Source organism: Argentina silus (assembly GCF_951799395.1).
Source record: "Argentina silus genome assembly, chromosome: 14".
NCBI classification, from domain to species: Eukaryota; Metazoa; Chordata; class Actinopteri; order Argentiniformes; family Argentinidae; genus Argentina; species Argentina silus.
The window spans coordinates 1,577,170-1,587,500 of record NC_139668.1 but is presented as its reverse complement, the minus strand read 5'-3'; the positions used below and the strand labels follow the sequence as shown (position 1 = coordinate 1,587,500).

Sequence of the window (10,331 nt, the reverse complement as noted above, 5' to 3'; positions counted from 1 at the left end):
GAACTACAGATGCTCCACTGCAAGGTGAAAACCACTAGTTATCCTCAAAAAGGATGGTCAGGTTACAGTTTGCTGAAAAATACCCAAAAAGCCTGCAGAAATCTGGAAAAAGGTCTTGTGGACAGATAAGATGAATATTATCATGGACCAGTGATTAAAGTTTGGAGAAAAAAGGCCCAAGATTTACAGCATACCACCTCATCTGTGAAACATGGTGCATGGGGTGTAAGGTTTAGGCATGTATAGCTGTCACTAGAACTTGCTTGACTGGCCAAGTCAATCTTCAGATTTAAATGCAATTGAACATGCATTTAATTTCCTGACGATAAGATTTTAGGCAAAAAGACCTCAAAACAAACAACTACTGAAGATGGCTGCAGTCCAGGCCTGGCAGAGCATCACCAGAGAATATACCCAGTGTCTGGTGGGGTCAATGGGTTGCAGACTTCAGGTAGTTATTGCATGCAAAGGATTGTCGACCAAATACTAAACATGAGTGCTTAATTTGGACATTTGAATATAAAAATAAATCTGTCCCATTACTTTTGGGTACCCTGAAATAGGGGGACTATGCATAAAAAGTGTATTTTCTAAATGGTGAAACCAATATGAACACAAATACCCTCAAATAAAAGCTCTGTTAACTCACAGTAATGTTTCATTTCAAATCTAAACTTTTGGAGTGTGGAGCTGAAAGAAGAACAACTGCTTCACTGTCCAATTACATACGCAGGGCACTGTATATACAGTACTGTATATACTGGAGAGAAAGAGAGAGAGAGAGAGAAAGGAGAGAAAAGATAGAGAAAGCAAAAGAGAGAGAGAGAGAGAGAGAGAGAGAGAGAGAAAGGAGAGAAAAGATAGAGAAAGTGAAAGAGAGAGAGAGAAAGAGAGAAAAGAGAGAGAGAAATAAAAGAGAGAGAGATCAAGAAAAAGAAAGAGAGAGAGGGAGAGAGAGGGGTCCACATTCATCAGACTGACCTTCTACCCTCAGACCCTACCCACCGTCCCCTCTTCAGCGTTCAATTCCTGGATCTGCTCAGTAGCATTTGTCCGTGACATCTCTATCACACTTGCAAGAACACGAGGGTTGGAGCACATGCACACACACACACACGCACACGCACACACACACACACACACACACACACACTGACACGCATGAGCACACGCACACATCTCCCTCTGCCGTTCCCAAACCCTTCTTCCCAAGCATCCATTGGCCAAGGGAACTGTTTCTCAGCATAAATCCTAGGCCTGTTAATATCTAGTGTTTGCTTACAACACTTTTGATAAGCCAATGCTACATTGTTCAGCTCTAATGTCACATTTCTGGAAGCTGTTGAATCGGTTGGCGGGTCGTTTCCTGTTCTAAATCACTTCACAGCACGGCATTACAGCAAGGCTACTTAGGTCACTCTTTCACTCTCACTCTCTGTTTGCCCCCCCCCCCCCCCCCTCTCTCTCTCTCCCTCGTTTCTTTTCAGGTAGAAGATCAGTCTCTTTCTCTCTCTCTCTCTTTCTCTCTCCCACATTTCTTTTCTTTCCCCTCTCCCTCAGCCATTTATTCGTTCTTTTTTTCCACTATGCCCTCCCTACCTCTGATAACCCCCCTTCCGTTTTTTGCTTTCTCTCTCTCTCTCTCTCTCTCTCTCTCTCTCTCACTCTCTCTCTCTTTCGCTCTCTCTCTCTCTCTCTCTCTCCCTCTCCTGCTCAACCACAGGTTGAAGCGGAAAATGCAGCCTGAAATAAGAGCACACTCTTTGTCTTGGCAAGCCGCTTCTCCGCTTGGTTCCCTGCTGATCTTAATTACCAAACTCCATATCCCTGTGTAACCAAACACTTCTCCCCGACCCCCCCGACCCCCTTCCCCCCTCCGCCCTCCCCTGCGCTCTCCCTTTCCCAAAACCTCAGCCTTGGCTGCCAGGGTTGAAAGTTCGCACGCTTTCTCCTCACGCAACGCCAAGGAAGGCGAGGGTCCGGGGCAGAGCTGTCTCTGTACTCACTCTCACTCCCCTCACACACACAAACACTTGCATGCACACAGACACACACACACACACACAGACGGACGGACAGACACGCACACACACACACACACACACACACACACACACACATTCAAACAACTGATGTGACTCACACATTGGGGGCACACAAATGCCACACTACCTGACTCAACACCTCCAATATCACACTCTCACTCCTACTCCCAGTCCTTCGCCACCCAAAACACACACACACACACACACACACACACTCAAACAACTGATGTGACTCACACATTGGGGGCACACAAATGCCACACTATCTGACTCAACACCTCCAATATCACACTCTCACTCCTACTCCCAGTCCTTCGCCACCCAAAACACACACACACACCCACACACACCCCCACACACAGACCTGAGCCTGCCCCTCCCCCCACCTCTCCAGCTCAGCTTCCAGCCAGGCAGATCCAGGTAGACACAAAGCCGCTCCTTGTTGCTGGAGTTGGCTGAGTCCTGACAGCTCATAGTTGGCTGCTTCCTAAACGATGGAAAGAAGGAGAGAAAGAAGGAGGGGTGGGGGGGGGGGGGGGGGGGGGTGGGGGTGGAGGAGATGGAGATCTCAGAAGTAGTGTCTCTCTCCACCTGCAGGCCCTTGTCTGGGTCTGAGCAGAAACATATCCAACTCTCATCCCGGTGATGACACACACACACACACACACACACACACACACACACACACACACACAGGGCCCTTGTCTTGAAACACTGACCCGGTCCTCTCTCCCTGGGCCACACGTACAGTCATGCAGGCCATGACACCTTCAAATGCTGTCAACTCAGCTGATGAGCCAGTTCTTTTCAAGCCCGGCTCGTGTAATGCTATCATGCTAACACCCTTCAGCCCAGGGGGGAATGGGGTGTGGTCTAGTGGAGGGTGGTGGATATGTGCCTGAGGGATAGTTAGCTTATGTAAACATGACTCCATTACTTGATTAATTTCCATAAGGTTTCGAGAAATGCTGGCGGTGTGCCAGGCAGGGCCGCGGCTTTAATGCAGCTGGCGATACGGTGTTGATGACGAAAGATGACTCACACACACACACACACATACACACGCACACACACACACACACAAACACACATCAGACTTGAAACTGGTCTCTGCAGGAATGAGGGAGAGGATGAGCACCGTGGCACACACACACACACACACACACACAGAGACGCACACACACGCACACACACACACACACACACACACACACACACTACAGACAAACGCACATGTAGTGTATTCTGCATTCGAACACATAAAAAGAGTGTTTAATATTTTAAACTCACAGCGATGTTGTGCTTGCCAAGAACACCATGGTTTATATAAGGATGACGTGAGTCAACAAACTGCTCTGTGCTGAAATGGATCGGGCCTCAAAGTCTCTAAAAAAGATTTTTTTATTTTTTTAAAAAGCAGGAAAAAGAGGAGAAGTGAGCGAGGCCTCCTGACAGTGCCCTGGAGAGTCAGGGGGGGGTCGGTGGTCGTACTCACACACACTGCTGCGACCCACAAAAGTACTGGACGTGACACCCTTCAAAGGTTATTTTTTTTAAAGTGTTCTACACTCTCTTTTCCAGTTTGTATTGGATAGAGATATGAGAGAAAGACAGGAGAAGAGGGCATGTCAGCAGGGCATGGGCCTGGGATTCGAACCCATGCCAACATAGGCCGCGTGTTTAACACTGTAAGCTGTGGTGCTAGACCACTGGACCACCCCAGGCTACTACAAGTCTGGGATGAAGTCTGTATGTGCCACTGTTTCATTGACATACAGTACACAGGTATCCCCCATTACCCCCCCTGTACCTCTACGGCTAACAACTCCTCACTTTCCCCCTGCAAGCCAATACCAATCCTCCCCTTTCAATGCATCAACCCCACTCCATTTATTTATTTCCCTCCCTCTCTCTCGCTTTCTATCCCTCCCTCTCTCACTAAATAAAATCTTTCTCTCCCTCTCTCTTTCTATCCCTCCCTCTCTCACTAAATAAAATCTTTCTCTCCCTCTCTCTTTCTATCCCTCCCTCTCTCTCTCGCGCAAGCATGCATGCTCACTCTCTCTCTCTCTCTCTTTCTTTCACTCATTCTCTCTCTCGCTCACTCTCTCTCTCTCTCTCACACTCACTCTCTCTCTCTCCCTCTCTCTCTCCCTCTCTCTTTCTATCCCTCCATCTCTCTCCCTCTCTCACTAAATAAAGTCTTTACACGCAACACCACTGGCTCGGCAGCCATTTCCCCCATCGCATGTGCCAATTACTGTCAGTCAACGGCGAAGGCTTTCTTGGAAGAGAGCAGACGGCCGGGGTGGGCCCCCGCCAAAAATACTGCTGCCTTCCCTCTCCAAAACCCTCCTGCTTCTACCAGCCGGGAGGGATAGGGGGGAGGGGAGGCAAGGAGAGGGAGGCCCAAGCGGTCAGCTAAAATTGGATATAGAAGAGAAAAATACGAGGGAGAAAGAGTGGATGGAAAATAACAGATTGGGAGGTTTGTTAGGAGCGGTTGGGGCCATGTGGGCCGGTGGTTTGGAGAGCATCGGGCCGCCGGAGGGACTGAACCATTAATACGTTCCCAGAATGCAACCTCAGGTGACTCCCTCTCCGCCCCACCTCCATGCCACGCCTGCTTCTGGCCAGAGAAACAGAAGGCTGGCCGGTCTCATAAGGGTGGACCCCTCTCAAACGCCAATCCTCCACCCCTTCACCTCTCCGTCCCTCCACCCCCCTGTCTACCCCTCCACGCCTCTCAACGCCAATCCTCCACCCCTCCACCTCTTCGTCCCTCCACCCTCCTGTCTACCCCTCCAGCCCTCTCAATACCAATCCTCCACCCCTCCACCCCTCCGCCCTTCCAATCCTCCACTCCACCTTCCCCTCCACCCCTCCGCCCCCCTGTCTACCCTGAGGCCCCTGGCTGGCTCAGGCTCTGGCTGTGATGGCTGACTCTGGGGCCATGCATAAACCCCTCAGTTTACATGCTGAGAAAAACACACACGCATGCACGCGCACACACACACCTCCTCCACTCACTCACACACACACCGATTTGTTCCTCTCATATCTCACTCACACAAGAAAAGCTACATGCTAGGAGCTTTCACACGACTTGACTGGGTTTGAATATGAACATGTTTTTAGGTTGTGACAGATTAACAAAGTCGATACTCATGCAAATACCCATCCGTTAGTGTAAATAAACAGACAACATTATTACTAATGTTTTTGTTTGTGTTTAAATTTTTTTTTTTTTTTTTACTATGTTATACTTCCCCAGTCTCGTCCCTTCCACATCGGCTGGCCACCTGACACCGCCGCCTCTACGTGGATGCAGCAGCCGCACTACTCGGTCACGGCTTTTCACTGTCCTGGCGCCCCGCTGGTGGAACGAGCTTCCCACTGCTGTCATGACTGCAGAGTCACTACCAATCTTCCGCTGTAGATTGGAGACCCATCTCTTCAGGCTACATCTTAACGGTCCCTCCTAAATACCCCTTCACCCCCTCTACCCCCCTGCACAAAAAAAGTAATTTTTCCTTCTTCTACCATTGTGACTGCCTATGGCTGCTGGTCCGAGCATATGATGACTGATGGATAGATGATTCACTTACTTAAACAAATGTATTTGTTGTAAGTCGTTTTGGATAAAAGCGTCTGCTAAATGCCATAAATGTAAATTGTCCCCCTCCTGGCAGAAACAACCCAGCTCAACTCTAGCACCACCTGATCTCATTGCCCATACGTAAGAATGTTCTGATTGTTCATGCCTCAGAATATGACCTATGTCCTCCATCAGCTGCGAGGGGAACTGCTGACGCATGACACGGAGGGGAAGAAGATAGGCCGCATAAGGAGGTTGACGGGGTGGTGCATCCGTATCTCGTGGTGAGCAGGTTGCTCTAGTTGTCGTCTAAACAGCCAGACAGTTTCACTCGGCAGCATAAGCAGGAAGGATGTGACACCATCATGCAAACACCTGTGCTATGAAAGCTAAATATGTAAAAAAAAAACATTTCAGGTCGTGGCTAGAGGCAAGAAGCACTGTGAAATTGAGCGAGAGAGAAAGAGAGAGAGAGAGAGAGACACACACACACACACACACACACACACACACACACACACACACACACACACACACACACACACAATGAGGTCACCTAGACTAAAGATTATGAAATGTAGGGCAGAGGACAGAATGCAGAGGTTCTGCTATCTGCCGCTGCAAATGACAGAATGGTCAGCAGACTGCAGAGGTTCTGCTATCTGCAGCTGAAAATGATGGGGAAAACAACATAATGAAGACTATTCAATATTAGTACAATGGTAAGTTTGGCAGCTAAATATCATAATTTTCATGTCAATGTTACGGCGCTACATGCTTGTTTTTTGTGTCTCACATATTGCTTCCCCACTTGACATGTAATCCCCATGCTCATTTGAAAAGTGAGGGATCACCAAAGCGTAGGCCGATATCGCTAAACTCTCACCGATTAAGTGTGACGTGAGATGTAATTTCCAACCTCTGCATTGTGGGAAAACCCCAGACCTCAAATGCTAACCTCCCACAGACAGACAGCATCATGGGACAGCTTCTTAGAAACTCCATTTTAAGTTTGTTTTATCTTTAGTTTGGATGCTCAGGTATTCTAAACATGAACATCAACATAAAACAGGTCATTCGTACTCCGTTAAGGAGAGGGAAAGGTGAAGGAGAAAGGAGAAAGACAGCATAGAGAGCAGAGACAGAGAGAGAGAGAGAGAGAGAGAGAGAGAGACAGATGCTGTGGGATGTAAGGGGGAAGTGGTGTCAAGGCTGGTGGTGTGGTGAGAAGGCGCTCTCTCTACTGATTCAGGGTCTCTGTGGCTCCTCAGGAGGTTCCCCTGCGGTGGCTCATCCATGCTGGTAATGCCACAAGCACATGTGTGTGTGTGTGTGTGTGTGTGTGTGTGTATATATATATACCCCCATATATATATATATATATATATATATATATATATATATATATATATATATATATATATATATATATATATATGTGTGTATATATATACACACTCACTGGCCACTTTATTAGGTACACCTGTTCAACTGCTTGTAACTGCAAATATCTAATCAGCCAATCACATGGCAGCAACTCAATGCATTTAGGCATGTAGACATGGTCAAGATGACCTGCTGAAGTTCAAACCGAGCATCGGAATGGGGAAGAAAGGTGATTTAAGTGACTTTGAACGTGGCATGGTTGTTGGTGCCAGACGGGCTGGACTGAGTATTTCAGAAACTGCTGGTCTACTGGGATTTTCACGCACAACCATCTCTAATATCCAGTGAGTGGCAGTTCTCTGGGCGAAAATGCCTTGTTGATGCCAGAGGTCAGAGGAGAACGGCCACACTGGTTCGAGATGATAGAAAGGCAACAGTAACTCAAAGGTTGGTGGTGGTGGTGTAATGGTGTGGGGGATATTTTCTTGACACACTTTGGGCCCCTTAGTACCAATTGAGCATTGTTTAATCGCCACAGCCTACCTGAGTATTGTTGCTGACCATGTCCATCCCTTTATGACCACAGTATACCCATCTTCTGATGGCTATTTCCAGCAGGATAACGCACCATGTCACAAAGCTCACATCATCTCAAACTGGTTTCTTGAACATGACAATGAGTTCACTGTACTCCAATGGCCTCCACAGTCACCAGATCTCAATCCAATAGAGCACCTTTGGGATGTGGTGGAACAGGAGATTCGCATCATGGATGTGCAGCCGACAAATCTGCAGCAACTGCGTGATGCTATCATGTCAATATGGACCAAAATCTCTGAGGAATGTTTCCAGCACCTTGTTGAATCTATGCCACAAAGAATTTAGGCAGTTCTGAAGGCAAAAGGGGGTCCAACCCGGTACTAGCAAGGTGTACCTAATAAAGTGGTATATATATATATATATATATATATATATACCATTTAGCTGACGCTTTTATCCAAAGCAACTTACATTACAGTGAGTGCATACATTTCAGTATATATGGTCCCAGTAGGAATCAAAGCCACAACCTAAGTGCCATGCTCTACCAACTGAGCCACAGAGGCCACAGAGGACCACAATCAGAATGGAAAACAGCATGTTTTCAAATAAATCCCTTTTGCCTATTCGCCTCATGCACGAGCATGACCTGTCACCTGATTCACTTGGCTTCTGAAGTAGCTTCAGACATCTGTGTATAAACAATGCAACAGGTTGTTTACAACCCACCGTAAAATCAATCTGAAACAGCCTTGTGACTGTAGGGCACAGTACTGGACCACAACACTAACCTGCACAGGAAGGCCTCATTTATCTACAGTAGGTTATTAGAGCACACACACGCACGCACGCACGCACGCACACACACACACACACGCATGCACACACACGCACAGCAACGCAGACAGACCACCTTTACTATGATTCTCAGAAGATGAACCAGTGAAGCTGGTTGAAGCCTCTCAATACACGTTACACAGTTCACACACAGTTTCTATGCAATCTATCAACTATAAGGTTGGATGTGTGTTGTGTGTCACGAACCGCCACTAACTGTTGCGACGGCCGTCCGTCATATGACAGCATCAACCGCCATTGTAACATCTGCCTTTCGTGGCCAGGAAGGAGGGCTTGTGCTCAAGAACATCAATGCCCTAACTGGTTCTCAGAGTTGGTTAATTCTTGAGGTTCGTCGGGTCTCCACCAAATTGGGTCAATCTGCTTTTAGTTGTGGTGCACCTCATTGCTGGAACAATCTGCAGAGAACATTTCAGTTGGTTGCTCTGGTGCCGCTAGGGCAGTTTAAAGTTTTGATTGAGGACCTCTTTGTTGAAAAGTGTGTTTGTTTTTCTTGATTGTGTTTTATTATGTTGTAATTTTGGATGTGTATTATGTATGGTTGTAAACTGTGTGTCTGCAGGGCTCCCTTGTAAAAGAGACTTTGGTCTCAATGGGACTCCCTGCTAAAATAAGGGTTAAATAAAAAATTAAATAGCCAGACCCTATCCGACTTCCCAGACATTCAAATCCACACTGCTTTAAATAAGTGTGGGAATGCAAATACACGTCTAGGCTCAGCAGATCTCCCTGCCTGCCCTCCTCCTCCCGGAAAAAGAGGAAGTGAATGTGACCGAACACGCTGACCTGGTCTGTTTTGAGTCGTCCTAAACGGCCTCACGGTCCTGTCTCGGATACTCTGCAGGTTCCCAGATAGGAAATAACAACCACTCAAATCGAAAGCAGAGGGAGAGGGAAGGAGAGAGAGAGAGAGAGAGATAGAGAGACAGAGAGAGAGAGAATGGAGCGACGGGAGGGGCGGAGGGGGGTGTGTGTGTTCACCACACAACAGGTTGCCACGGCGAGCCCTGGAAGATTATCATTGGCTATTGACTGTAATTAAGCAGCTGCTGAGATGTTGATCCAGTTTCTGGATGACTGGGCCCTCAGCTTCCTTCTCTCTCTCTCTCTCTCTCTCTCTCTCTCTCTCTCTCTCTCTCTCTCTCTCTCTCTCTCTCTCTCTCTCTCTCTCTCTCTCTCTCTCTCTCTCTCTCTCTCTCTCTCTCTCTCTCTCTCTCTCCTCCTCCTCCTCCTCCTCACTAGGGTCTCATCACAGCAGCAGCGCCAGTGCACTGATGGCTTCACCTGTGTGTGTGTGTGTGTGTGTGTGTGTGTGTGTGTGTCTGTGTCTATGTGTGTAGGGAGGGTGGGGGTCAGCTTTAGGCTAACCCATTGTTATGTATTGTATTCTGGAACAGTTCAAAATGTTGAATCCTTTGACATTTCGTTCCATACCTGTGCCAAAAGTCACAAGTAAATGTGAAAACTGTATTTCGTGTCAACGAGATAAACATCAATCTTAGGGTCACTGGTTTACAAAAAGGCTTACCAGTCGTAGTGAGCGGAAAAACTAAAGGATGGCGTCAGGGACACGGAAGAGAAGAAGATAAATAAGAACAACTAAGAATAGATCCAGTTAGTCTGATCTCTGATAGGCTATTGGTTGAAGTTTAAACACCACATGAATCAAAGACTGTCAAGTTTAACAGAGCTCTATCAAAGCCCGCTGTGTTAAACACAGAGCGATCACAGGAGACACATGTACCCTATTTAGACGTCTTTGAGCAGACCACTAACAGACTGCTACACTGGGGACGACTGAGATCGTCGCTGTTTGCTTACAACGCAAGCACGCATTCATCTAGGATGTCTTTGAACGTGTTTGCTTTCCATTTCTTGAAATAGCACCACTTAATGGACAAACA

General features: G+C 47.3%; 1 protein-coding gene across 2 annotated transcripts in view; it reads right to left on the bottom strand.

Annotated features, from left to right (window-relative positions):
• Positions 1 to 10,331, bottom strand: part of ahr2 (aryl hydrocarbon receptor 2) — a 65,170-nt gene that overhangs the window by 29,858 nt on the left and 24,981 nt on the right. Inside the window, exon 1 of one of the 2 annotated variants that reach the window (XM_083685202.1) lies at positions 2,410 to 2,536. The exons of the other annotated variant lie outside the window; for it this stretch is intronic. The gene's annotated coding sequence lies outside the window, so the exon portion shown is untranslated. Of the gene's footprint in view, positions 1 to 2,409; positions 2,537 to 10,331 lie in introns of those variants that run through there. 2 annotated transcript variants of the gene reach the window in all.